The following is a 14,716-nucleotide window of genomic DNA, read 5'->3' on the forward strand; positions in this document are numbered from 1 at the left end:
CGGCTTCATAGTACACATGACCAAAACTCCGAGGTCATGCGCACTGAGCCAAAATCTAGCGTGGGATGCGATAGGGGTGGAAAGGTGAGTGAGATAATCCTCTGATGTGTATTCATTATCATATTAGCACACCCACAGGGGTGTACTAACATGCTAATGGTGCTGACTAGCCAGGGGAACTAACGCCCAGGGGACTAGTCCCCTCGTTAATTAGCATACGGTAAAGGATCTTTAGAAACACTTTTTCTAAAGATCCCTTTATCTATGCTAGTGTATACAGGGACGGTTAGGCAGGAATTAGCAATATGCACCCAGAGCTGCTTGTGGTTCTGGGTGCATTTTGGACCTGACAGGTTCACTTTAATGCATAGTACAAGTTTACAAAATCTGGATGAAATGTCTGAATGGGCAAACACTCCGCAAATGAGATTTAATGTTGATAAATGTAGAGCAATGCACCGAGGAAGGAGCAATCCTATTTTTGCATATACATTAAATGGAAGTAAACTCTGGACTATACACCAGGAGAAAGACTTATGCTACATTTCAGAGCTCACCCCAAAATGTAGGATGAATTCTAAACACAATGGCATGGACTAAACGTTTTAGTGACAGTCGTTGAAATGCATAGTCCGTGTCATTGTGTTTATACTTTACCCTTGTATTTTTATCACTGAATAAACTTTTTTCAGAATACCTCCACAGAACCTTTTTAAGAGTACTTCCATAGAGCCATATAGAAGAGTACCTCCACAGAGCCTCTTTAAGTGTACCCCCACAGAGACTTTTTTAAGTGTACCCCCTACAGACCTTGGCGCAGAGTGCCCGCACAACCTTTATTAACCACTTTAGCCCCAGGCAATTTTCCGCTTTTCATTTTCGTTTTTTCCTTCCCTTCTTCCGAGAACCATAAGTTTTTATATTTTTCCATCAATATTAACATATGAGGGCTTATTTTCTGTGGGATGAATTGTACTTTTATATAAAACCCTTAGTTTTACCAAATAGTGCACTGGAAAATGGGAAAAAATTTCAGGTGCAGTGGAATTGCAAAAAAAGTAAAAAAGTACAATTGCATGATAGTTTTTGTGGTATTTTATTTACTACATTCAATACATGGTAAAACTGATGTACCCATATGATGCCTCAGGTACAAGTTCGTAGATACCAAACATTTAAGCCTGCTTTACACGTTTGCAATTTGCGATATCGTATGCGATTTGCAACGCCCCCATCGTATGTGCGGCACGTTCAATTTTGTTGAATGTGCCGCACAAACGATTAACCCCCGTAACACGTACTTACCCGTCCATACGACTTTGATGTGGGCGGCAAACATCCACTTCCTGGAGTGGGAGAGACGTTCGGCGTCACATCGACGTCACGCAGCAGCCGGCCAATAGAAGAGGATGGGCGGAGATGAGCGGGACTTAAACATGCCACCCACCTCCTTCCTTCCGCATCACTGGCCGGGAGCTGCAGGATGCAGGCAAGATCTGTTAATCGTTCCCGGGGTGTCACACACTGCGATGTGTGCTACCCCGGGTACGATGAACAACCTGACGTTCAATTCATGAGGAATGAACTATGTGCATGCGATGAACATTTTAGAGTTCATTCGCAATCACACGTAGCTGTTACACACTACAATGTACCTTACGATGCCGGATGTGCGTCACTTACGACGTGACCCCGCCGACACATTGTAAGATATATTGTATTGTGTAAAGCCGGCTTTATACTTTTACTTTTATCTAAGGAGTGAAAACAAAATTCAGACTTTTGTCCAAAAAAAGAATGCCCTTTTCAGAGACCGGTAGCGTTCTCAATTTTCGGGTTCTGGGGCTCAGTGATAACCTATTTTTTGTATCTTGAGCTGATGCTTTTAATTATACCATTTATCTGTAGATACAATGTTTTGATCGCCTGTTATTGCATTTTAAAGAAATGTTGCGGCGATCAATAAACACACTTTTGGAGTTTGGAATTTTTTTCTCTACATGCCATATACCGATCAGGTTAATTGAGTTTATATTTTGATATATCAGGCATTTCTTAATGTGGCAATACCAAATATGTGTATTTTTTATATTTTTTATTGCGACATTGGACGTACTGGGTACGTTCTGGCTATCTAGTCCTTAACGACCAAGAACGTATCCAGTACGTTCTGGCAATCACGAAGGTTCCTGCGCTGTACCCCCACGATCACCACTGGATGTCTTGCTTATTTTGTAGGAGGGACCCAGGTCTCACTCCAAGGAGCAGTGCCTACACCGCTCCCAGCAGTTTAACCGCCTAAATGCTGTGATCAAAGCGATTGCAGGATTTAGAAGGCAGGGAGAGTAATCGCTTACCTGTCCCTGGCAATCGGGTCCCTGTAATGTGATCACAGGGACCCAATCACTGCCATGGCAACCCTGGGTCATCATCATGCTGGAGAGTCTCAAAGATCATGCTGCATGCATGGTATGTTAGGCAAAGTCTCAGAGCTTCTGATGCAGCTCAGACACTTATAAACCTCTGCAGTGATCAAGAACTGCAGTGAATTATGTCAGTTATCAGATCCCATAGAGGAACTAAGTAAAAATAAAGTGAAAAAAATGTTATTAAAAACAAATGGGTAAAATATATACCAGCAACAAAAATTATTCCAATAAATATGTATATTTATGTAAAAAAAACCTCAAAAAGCTAGACATATTTGGTATTGCCGTTTCCATAACAACCTGAGCTATAAAACTGTCACACTAATTGACCCCTTCAGTGAACACGGTAAAATAAATAAAAAATGTAGCAAAAACTATATCTTTTCATCATACAGCTAAAAAAAAAGTGTAATAAAACACAAACAAAAAGTAATATATAGATAACTATGGTACTGCTGAAAACGTCATCTCCAGCAAAAAACAAACCACCACAGAGCTGCACCTGCAAAAAATAAAAAAAACTATAGCTCTCAGAATACAGCAATTCAAAAACTATTTTTTTCTGTTAAATAGTTTTTTAGGTGTAAAAGTGGGAAAACATAAAAAAAGCCTATATAAGGCCCTGTGCACACACTGTTTTTACTGCGGTTTTGCTGCTTGTTTTGGTGCAAAAAATGTTCACAACCTTGCTGCAGTCCTTCCCCAGCAAAACCTATGGTAAAAAAAATGCAGAGCGCACACTGCGTTTTTTTTCCCCAACAGGTTTTGCTGCGGAATTTTCTCTGTGGAATTAATGTGCACGTCACTTCTTTTCCGCAGGTACCTGCACTAATTTACCCCATTGACTGTAATGTAATCATGAACTACCGCAGGGAATAACGCAGGTAGCAAATTATGTGCGCTTCATTGCGTTTTCCTACGTTATTCCTGCGGTATTTTGCGTTTTTCGGGACATAGTGATCATCACTTGCCTGCATTTTGCAAGGAAAGAATGTCACTAGAACAGGAAGAGAAAATTGAGCAGAGTGTAAACACACACATATCACACACCCACACAGACACATACATATATAATGCACAGAAACATAGAAGACAGCAATGTACGTTTGGAGGGCTGGTATTTGGCCAGATACTGCTCCCCATATAAAGTCTATGGGGACCAGAATCGGGCACAAAGGAGTAGGAGCAAGTGCTTCATACTTACCAATCACCGGGCGGCTGTCACACTGCTGCCGTGGCAGCTCTTTCATGTTCTAGAGCCGCCGCTCATTAGGCTCATAACATATTCATGCCTTCACTGCTCACTGGTGGCTGTGATTGGTTGCATTCAGATGAGCCCCCACGCTGAGTGACAGCTGTATCACTGCAACCAATCAAAGCCACCGGTGGGCGGGTCTATATCGTGCAGTAAAATAAAAAAAAAATAATTAAAAATAACGACGTGTGGTCCCCCCAATTTTGATGCCAGCCAAGATAAAGCCACATGGCTGAAGGCTGGTATTCTCAGGATAGGGGGCCCCACATTATGGGGAGCCCCCAGCCTAAAGATATCAGTCAGCAGCTGCCCGGAATTGCCACATCTATTAGATGCGACACTCCCGGGACACCACCCATGTCATCCCGATTGCGGTGATGCGAAGGCAATCAGGGTAATAAGGAGTTAATGGCAGCCCATAGCAGCCACTAAGTCCAAGATTAGTAATGGCAGCATCAATGACACGCCATGACTAATCTGTAAGTGACAGCAAATAAACACATACACCGAAAAATCCTTTATTTGAAATAAAACACAAAAAGCCCCCTCTTTCACCAGTTTATTAAAATCCCCAAATACCCCTCCCGGTCTGGTGTAATACACACGAGGTCCCACAATGCTTGCATACTGATCCAGTGGCATCTGAGAGCTAGTACTCAATGCAGCCTCTTTCCGTGAATGAAGCTGCAGGAGTAACTCCAGGTCATTTCTCACGGTCAGTGATGTCAACACATTACTGTTCACGAGAATTTCAGGTAGTCATAAGCGGTAATAGAGTGATGTCACTGACCGGCAGTAACCCTGCGAGAACTCAGATCCAGAGTCACTGCTGTATCATAAATACTATTGGGGGGGGAATCACATACATCAGAAATAAAAGCTGTAATATCTATACACCTATCCACTATCTATCTATCTATTCCTCTATCTATCTATCTATCTATCTATCCATCCATCCATCTATCCATTATTTATCCATTATCTATCTATCCCCTTATCTATCTATCTATCTATCCATTATCTATCCCTCTATCTATCTATCCCTCTATCTATTCCTCTATCTATCTATCTATCTATCTATCTATTATCTATCTATCTAAGAAGAAGGAAATGACAAAACAAAAACACAAACAACATAATAAACACAGACAATACATAAACACAAAACCATGGCAATGCCGCGGTAAACCGCGGTAAAACCGCATGCAGTTTTCGGGTGTGATTTGCTGCGTTTTTTTGCTGCAGGTGCGGTAATCTTTGAGATGGAGCAGAATTTCTTAAGAAAATTCCATTTTCTAGTGCGCACAGGGCCTAAATGTGGTATCACTGTAATCATACTGACCTGAAGTATAATGCTGTCTTGTCACTTTTATGCCATTTGTAGGGGGTTTCTGCTGTTCTGCCACCTTAGGGCCTTTAACAATGTGACATGGCTCCCGCAAACCATTCCAACTAAATCTGATCTCAAATATGGCGCTTCTTACCTTTTTCACTGTGCATTGTGCCTCAAAAGTAGTTTTCGACCACATATGGGGTATCAGCGTACTCAGGAGAAATTGCACAATACATTGTATAGTGCATTTTTTTCCTGACATCTGTGTGAAAAAAGCTATCTGGTTGAAGCAACAAGTTTTCTTGTAAAAATGTATTTTTATATTTTCACGGCTCAACGTTATAAACCTCTGTGAAGCCCAAAGGTTTTCAAGGTACTCACAAACCATCTAGAGAAATTCCTTGACGGATCTAGTTTTCAATATGGGGTCACTTGTGGGAGAGCTCCACTGTTTAGGAACAGCCAGGGATCTTAAAATGTGACATGGCATCTGCTAATGATTCCAGCTAATTTTGCTTTCAAATATTTATATGGCACTCCTCCCCTTCCGAGCCCTGCCCTGTGCCCGAACAGTTGATTTCCACCACATATGAAGTATCAGCATACTCAGGAGATATTTTCATGGCTCAACATTAAAAACTTTCTATAAAGGCTCCCAGAAGTACAAGGTGCGCAAAAAACATCTAAATAAATTCCTTGAGCTGTCTAGTTTCCAAAATAAGGTCACTTGTGGGGAAGCTCCACTGTTTAGGCACCGCCAGGGGTCTCCAAATGCGACAAGGAGTCCACTAATGATTCCAGCTAATTTGCTTTCAAAAATTCAAATGGCACTGTCGTGCGCCCAAACAGTTGATTTACACCACATATGAGGTATCAGCGTACTCAGGAGAAAATGCACAATAAATTTTATCGTGCATTATTTCCTGATACCCTTGTGAAAAAAGTTACCTGGTTTAAGTAACAATTTTGTGGTAAAAAATAATATTTTATATTCTTATTGGAAAAATGAGAAATTGCAGATGAACTTTGAACTCTTCTAACTGCTTAACAAACAAAATATTTCAAAAATTGCACTGATATAACAAGAAATGTGGGAAATATTATCTAGTACCTTTTTATGTGACATATATTTCAGATTTATGGGCAAAAAATGTCAAAGTTCAAATTTTTTGGCACATTTTTGTTGTTTTCCCAAATAAATACAAAAAATATCATCCTAATTTTACCACTATCGTGAAATACGATATCTCATGAGAAAACAATGTCAGAATCACTGGGATCTGTTGAAGTGTTCAAGAGTTATAAACTGTCAAAAGTAACACTGGTCAGAATTGCAAAAAATGGTCTTGTTATAAAGGTGAAAACTGAAAACTATGCTCTAGGGTAATGGGGTTTACTGTTTAATTTTCAATGCGGTGAAAGGTGGATGATTTGAACTATTGGGTTTTTTTATTTTTTCATGTTTTTATTTTTTTTTTTTACATTTTTTATTTATTTTACTAGTTCCCCTAGGGGACTTTATGACTGCACAATCCGATCGCCTGTACATTTCTGTTCAACAGGGCAGCATCGCTCTGATCAGCAGAAATGCTCATCTCCTGTGAGTGCTGCGCTCTGTCAGTTCTCACAGGAAGTGAGTTATGGCAGCATCAGCGGTCATCAGCTAACCCAGCACTACCATGACAACACATTAGCAAGCCATGATTGTGTGGCACCCCTGAGGTTTTCGTCGCCACAGAGGTACTGCACCTCAGCCAGAGGTGTGGTATCCCATCCTGGGTAAGAAGGAGGTCATCTACCGGTTCACAGACAAAACCTGCACACACCAATTGTTAGGACACACACTGAGTCAGGGTTTAAGGCAGGTACCCCATTAATGCTGAGAAGCAGCGACCAGTATACCTGGTTATTGGGCCTTAAGTCCCATTCACTGGCCTGGAGGGGTGGAGCCTGGAAAGGGGGAGTGTAGGAGGAGTCAGTGGGTCAGTTAGAAAAACTAGTTAGTTCAAGTTTGAACTAGGCAGTGTTGGCAGTCAGTCAGAGAAGTGACAGTTGACAGGAAGATCTAGTCAGAGAGGAGTGTAGCCAAAAGGAGGTTTTAGGTGAAGATCCTGGGGTCTTGCTAGGCCCAGGTGACACCGATTGAAGGGATTCCAGAGTGCCAAGGATGTGCGGGAGGCCTCCGTGGACTTGTCCCACCAAGATCACTGGGGTGGAGGAATCTGGTCGCAATACCGGGGACAGACCCCAGGCTAAAGAAGAAAGACATTTCCTTTAGCAATCCGACGGCCAGGGAGGTTGCTTAAGGCACCCGAGGCCACAACGTGCCACCCATCACCTGCAAGGGGGAGCAATAAAAGGACTGTGGCAGCCACATTTTGGACAGGCTCGGTGGCAGAGGTGCAGGACAGTCTAGTGAAGGTCGGCGCTAGTGAGACGGCCAGGAAGGACACATTGAGGGGTGCATCGGTACTGACCCTTGAACTATTCGGGATCGGCGGAGGCCCACGACAGTGAATCCTGGCACATCATGGGGTAACCGGTCAGCTGCAGTGTTGGAACCAACAGTGAGTAAAAACATCTTAATTGCAAAGCCCCGTGTCGTCTACTTCTTTCTGCGCCCATCAACATCCACCATAGACTTTACTAACGGTTGCCCTGGGGTGCCCGCTCCACCTGTGGGGAGCAAGAAGCACCTCAGCTGCCATAACACTAGCCCCAGAGGTCCCGTCCAGCAGCCACGGCTCCAAAGCTGCCATCCACAGGTGGCATCACGAATCTTATAAAAACTTTATTACTACCCCCCCAATACTGCCACGTTAATTGACTCCGCCAGGGTCACGGAGTTGGGCCCCGCCACCGCTAACTACCCCGGATTAGTCCGGCCTGACACCGAGTCACCTAAGGCCCTGGGGCGGGCGAGTCACTGTTCTGTGTTTCCTCCCATCCATGGTGAGTCAATGGGTTGAAAGAGATCCCTTGTTGGCTCGAGCACTTCTCTATTACAACATGCCCGTATTGGAAGATGCCTTGTTGGTGGAAAGCTGGTAACTCTATCTCTTCCAGTTCATCCAGGTCTTTTCCAGACTCGAGTAAGTAAGGCAGTCTTTACAGCGTGTCAGCATTGTTATTCTTTCGGCCAGCTCTGTACTTGATGGTAAAGTCAAATTTGGACAGCCGAGCCATCCATCGCTGTTCCAGCGCACCTAGCTTGGCTGTTGCCAGGTGGGTCAAACAGATTCTTGTCCGTGAAGATGGTAAACTTGGCCGACGCCAGGTAGTGCTTAAAGTGTTTGTTCACTGCCCAGACAATAGCGAGGAACTCTAGCTTAAAGGAACTGTAGTTTTCTGGATTCCTTTCTGTGGGATGAAGCTTTCTACTGGCGTAAGTTATCACCTTCTCTCTGCCTCCCTGTACCTGGGACAGAACTGCCCCCAATCCCACATTGCTGACATCTGTGTACAGTACAAATGGCTGTCCAGAGTCAGGGTAGGCCAGGAATTCTTCTCCTGTGAGAGCCATCTTCAACTGGACAAAGGATGTTTCTACTTGGCTGTTTCATTAGAATGGAGGACTCTGCTTCTTACCCTTCCTCGACTGACCCACCAGGAGATCTTGAAGGTGTGCTGATATTTTCGTGAAACCGTTAATGAACCTTCGGTAGTAGCGCACCAGTCCAAGAAAATGCCGCACCTCCTTAATCATGGTGGGTCTTGGCCAGTCCTTGATTACTGTGACCTTCTTTGGAACAGGTGCCACACCTTCTGCGGTGACTACATGACCCAGGTACTGTACCTTTGGCTTCAAGAGGTGACATTTTGATGGCTTTATCTTCTGGTCATACCCAGACAAATACTCAAACACTTCGGCCAGGTGCTTCAGGTGATCTTCATAGGTCTTTGAGTAGACTATGACGTTATCCAGGTACAATAGCATGGTTTCAAAGTTGTAATGTCCCAAGCAACACTCCATCAATCTTTGAAATGATCCCAGTGTGTTGCAGAGCCCAAAAGGCATACAGTTGAACTAGCAGAGGCCCATTGGCATTGTGAATGCGGTCTTTTTCTTGTCCGCCTCTGCCACGGGGACCTGCCAATACCCACTGGTGAGATCCAAGGTGGAGAAATAGTTGGCTGATTTTAAGGCTGCTAATGACTCCTCTATTCTGAGTAGTGGATAAGCATCTTTATGTGTAATGCGGTTAATCTGCCTATAGTAAACACACATTCTCATTGTGCCATCTTTTTTCTTTATGAGCACCAGTGGAGCTGCCCAGGGGACTACAACTATCTCTTATCACCCCAGCTTCTTTCGTTTCTCGTAACATTTCTTTGGCACTCTGATATTGAGCAGGGGTACAGTGCGGTATCTCTCTTTAATTGGATGATGGTCACCAGTGGAGATTTGATGTTGGACCCCTTTTACCTGCCCGAAGTCTAGAGGGTGTTTGCTGAAGACCCGCTCATATTCTTGTACCACCCGGTAAACCCCATGCTTTTGATGTGAAAGGGTGGAGTCAGTGCCCACATGTAATTTCTGACACCAGTCCTCCAGCTGTCCCTTGGAGCCGTTGTCTTCCGCCTGGTTGGACGGGATCAAGGGTTCCACTGTCCTGATGGCATTATTACTGACAGTGTACAGCTTAGCTACAGTGGCGTACCAGGGTAATTTGGCTTCCTTCTCCCCACAATTCAGGATGCGGAGGGGTACTCTCCTCTTGCGGACATCTGCTACCCTCCTGGCTATCAGGATCCCAGGCCTACTGTCTGAATACACAGGTTCTACCAGGGCCTGGTAATCTTGACCTTTGAGGCCTATTGCTGCCCGACACCATATCAACATCTCACTTCTTGGGGGTATTACAATGGGGAAGGGGTCACTTAACCTCACACTGCCAACTTCACCTCTGGCCTGCTCTACCTGCTGCCTCCTAATCAGAGCGCTGATCTCCCTCTGTAGGACACACAGCTGCCTGGAGCTAGCAGTTTCAGCCACCTGTTGAAACAAGATTATCACCTCGGCAAGACAATTTTTTATAAAATTTGTACTGATCGTTAACATTGGGTTAGATTCTTTTCGATCCATGTCCACAATTATCATTCCTTGAGATGACAATTCTACCCTCCCCACTTTAATGGTTACCTCTTTGTACCCGATTTGAAGCAAGGGCTGGCCATTACTGGCTACTATAGTCAAGTCATCATCTGGGCCTCGGGTGATGTCTGAATCAGCCCAGTATCTCTTGTACAGTATATAAGGGATGGTCGTTACCTGGGACCCCGTATCCAAGAGGGCGGTCATAGGAATCCCAACCAGCACAATGGGAAGGAGCGGTCGTCCTCCCACATACTTGTTGCGCCAGGAAAGTGAGTCAGGTTTTCTTACACCTGGGGGTTGGCTCCTGGCCCCAGGTTCTGCCCGTTTAAAGGACAGTGCCTTGCATAGTGCCCTGCCTGGTTACATGGGCGGCAAATCGGTTGTCCAGTTGAATCTTAACGGTTTGTGTCTTTTCCTAGGGATTAGTGGGATCTTCCTTTACCGCATACATGGACATCATGTGGACTGGATGCCAACTCGATGCTTGCAGGCGATGGGATCACCTATAGAGACTGCACTGTTTTTGCGAGGGCAGCCACACTCTTGGTCAAATCTTGAACCTGACGTCTGAGGTCTGCAGAGGGGTCATTATCCAGGGTCTGCGCCTCTGCCCCTGCAGTTGCTCAGGTTGCGGGCACCACCTCCGGGTATACGATGGCAAGTTGCCCGTGGGGTACTGCATCATTTGGTGTAGATTCTCTCAGCACCCGAATGGCCTGGTCCTTAAACTTTGCAAAGTCCAGGGCAGGGTTCTTCAGGACCATAATACGCAGCTGTGTCCTGTGAGTGTCTGACAGGAGCCCTTCTATAAACTGCTCGGTTAGTAGTTTGTCTTCATCACGCACACTCTCAGGGTCCACCTGTTTAACTGCTCTCAGTGCCTCTTGCAAGTTTAAGGCATAGTCCCGTATACTGTCTTGTGCCCTTTGTTTGCACTCAAAGAATTTCATTTTAATTTCTGCCGCAGTGCGGGTGTCAAAAGTGTTCTTTAACTTGGCCAGTATATGTGTTACTGTCCCTTTATCAGTGTCAAGCCAGGACTTTACTTCACGCTGGGCTGCGCCAGTTAACTGTACTATTGTTATGCCCACTCTTGCAGTTTATGGGTGGCAGGTTGTGGCTCGGGTGCCTGAAGCAACCTCTCGGGCCATCGGATTGCTAAAGGAAATGTCTTTCTTCTTTAGCCTGGGGTCCGTCCCCGTTATTGCGACCAGATTCCTCCACCCCGATGTTCTTGGTGGAACAAGTCCACGGAGGCCACCCCCACCCGCACATCCGTGGCACTCTGGAATCCCTTCAATCGGTGTCACTTGGGCCTAGCAAGACCCCAGGATCTTCACCTAAAACCTCTTTTTGACTACACTCCTCTCTGACTAGATCTTCCTGTTAACTGTCACTTCTCTGACCGACTGCCTACACTGCCTAGTTCAAACTTGAACTAATTGGTTTTTCTAACTGACCCACTGACTCCTCCTACACTCCCCCTTGCCAGGCTCCACCCCTCCAGGCCAGTGAATGGGACTTAAGACCCCATAGCCAGGTATACTGGTTGCTGCTCCTCAGCATTAATGGGGTACCTGCCTTAAACCCTGACCCATTGTGTGTCCTAACAATTGGTGTTTGCATGTTTTGTATGTGAACCGGTAGATGACCCCCTTCTTACCCAGGATGGGATACCACACCTCTGGCTGAGGTGCAGTACCTCTGTGGCGACAAAAGCCACAGGGGCGCCACACTTATAACCCAGGGCAACTGATGGTGGTGGGAAACAGCCTGATCCCTGCCATTTAAATCATGCAGTCAAACATTGATGTTAAGGGTTAACAGGCATGATTGGATTTGCGATCCCCCTGCGTCTATTAGCCACACACTGCTGATCAGATCAGATTAGCAGACATGTGCAGGGGAATACCTCAGGATTGCCCGTGTCGCACAAAGTCGTGAAACCCACATCACACGTACTTACCTGCTGAGTAACCTTGCTGTGGGCGGCGAACATCCTCTTCCTGAAGGGGGAGGGACGTTCGGCGTCACAGCGACGTCAAACAGCCGCCGACCAATAGAAGCAGAGAGGCATAGCCGCCGAGAGCCACGGGACGCAGGTAAGCTGTGTTCATCGTTCCCAGGGTGTCACACGGAGCAATGTGTGCTACCCTGGGTACGATGAACAACCAGCGCCATTTTAATTAAACAATTTTTTAAAACTGAGTGACGAGTACACGACTCACGATTTGTGAGCGATACTGCGTCGCTTGGAGGTGTCACACGAGACGACGTCTTGAACGATGCCAGATGTGCGTCACGAAAACCGTGACCCCGACGATGCATCGCACGATAGCTCGTCTCATGTAAAGCCCGCATTAAGGGTCCGGTCACACGTAGCGACGTTCCAGCGATCTGACCTGGCAGGGATCGCTGGAGTGTCGCTACATGGTTGCTGGTGAGCTGTCAATCAGGCATCTTCACAGCGATCAGAGACCAGCCACCAGCCACCAGCGACCCATGTAACGGCGCTGTGCTTGGTAGCCAGGGTACACATCGGGTAACTATGCAAAACGCTTTGCATAGTTACCCGATGTGTACCCTGGCTACATGTGCAGGGAGCCAGCGTCTGGTAGCCTGTAACCAGCATACGCTGGTAACCATGGTACACATCGGGTAACAAAGCAAAGCACTTTACATAGTTACCCGATGTGTACCATGGTTACCATCGTACCGCTGCTTACAGGCTGGCAGACGCCGGCTCCCTGCACATTCAGATCGTTGGTCTCCCGCCGTCAAACACGCCGATGCGTGCTGCACAGAGGGAGGCCAATGAGCAAAAAATGGTCCTGATTGTTTTGTAATGATCAGCGACCTCGCAGCAGCGGCCCACTCGCTGCTGCTTGTCACACACAGCGAGATCGCTAGCGATCTCGCTGTGTGTGATGGGGGCTTTAGGCGTGGGTTTAGCTATTTTCTCTACCCATTCTACCAAGGTTCTTTTATCTTTGTCAATTTAGTACATAGGAGGGTGATATCTCTGCTCTGAAGCTGAGCACAGTACAAGCACTGACAGTGCAAGTAAAGCCTTGAGTGAAGAACTAAATGATCAATTGACTCAGTCTTCTTTGTTGCCTATAAATTTCTTACATGCGTTTTTTCTCTGTGCTAATGTAGAATTTATCAATTAATATACACATTTATTTTGAAAGTAAATAGTATATTGTTATAAGAACACAAACTCTGATAATTCCATAGAATTACTGAAGGTAATAAAAGTGCAGCTTGCAGCTATAAAAACGACCAGCTGCTTTCTATTTCTAACGATGACTGGAAATATGCAGCGTCTAGACTGAACCAACATGCATGTTAGAAAATTGGTTATTATTTCTATCAAAATTGTATTATTGTGTTTGCTTTGATTTATTTTCCATATCCACATCTATATTTAAAAAATTATATATATATTTTATATTTTCTCAACAGCCACATGGTCATAAACTGCAATAGACTGACACTGACCATGTTGAACTGGTCAGAAGTATTTTTTGGGAATACTTTAATATAAATAAAGGAAATAGTAAGTGAAATTGGCGCAGATCAGCTTTGACTATGCAGAGAAGGAGGAGGCTAATGCTGCTTTTTCTGTACAGATGACTTTTCAGCAGTCTCATTACCATCACAGACAGTATTCAATGCAAGATAACACCTCTAAATGCAATAGATAACATAAGATCCAACATTCCTAATAGGGGATATTCAAAGCTGAAACAGGAAGGAGGGGGAGTGCCACTGTCAGCTTCAGCTGACAACTTGGGCACGCCAAATGGATATGCAGAGAATGAGAATGTGTAAAGCACTCAGGTAAGTGAAAAATGAGCTTTGCTACAATTAGGGATACCAGATGTATTCAATAAGAGTGAGTTTTAAATTTCTACTGACCGTGTGTGTTCTGTTCATGCTTTTATTAAAGAACAAAGTTCATTTTTAACTCACCTGAGTGCCTTACACTTCTTCCTTCTCTGCATATCCATGATGCTGTGCAAAGGACTTCAGCAGAAGATGGCAAACCCCCTCCTTCCTATTTTAGCATTGACAATCCCCTATTAAAAATGTTTAACCTCATGTTATCTGTTGCATTAAGAGGTGTTATCTTGCATTGTAATACTGTCTGTGATGATAAAGAGAATTCAGAAAATTCATCTGTACAGAACAGGGAGAATTAGCATTAGACCTAGTTACCTGGGTGAAAATGTAACAATTTTTTTTAGAGCTAGCAATATAGCAAACTGAAAAAAAAATCACACATGCTATTCACATAAACTTTGACTTAAACAATATTTCAGATTCTGATGACACATTCCCTTTCAGGAGTAGCATACTTATATATTCCTTACGGGGATATTACAGTTTCAGGCAAGTAGTTGTTTGTATAATATACTATATATATATATATATATATATATATATATATATATATATATATAGTATATTATACAAACAACTATATATATACACTAGCTGTACTACCTGGCTTCGCCCGGGTTAATAACCGCTGTTAACAAAATAGGATGTATTAACAAAAATGTATTCTGCACACAAAAACCACAAAACAAATA

Source organism: Anomaloglossus baeobatrachus, chromosome 2 (assembly GCF_048569485.1).
Source record: "Anomaloglossus baeobatrachus isolate aAnoBae1 chromosome 2, aAnoBae1.hap1, whole genome shotgun sequence".
NCBI lineage: Eukaryota > Metazoa > Chordata > Amphibia > Anura > Aromobatidae > Anomaloglossus > Anomaloglossus baeobatrachus.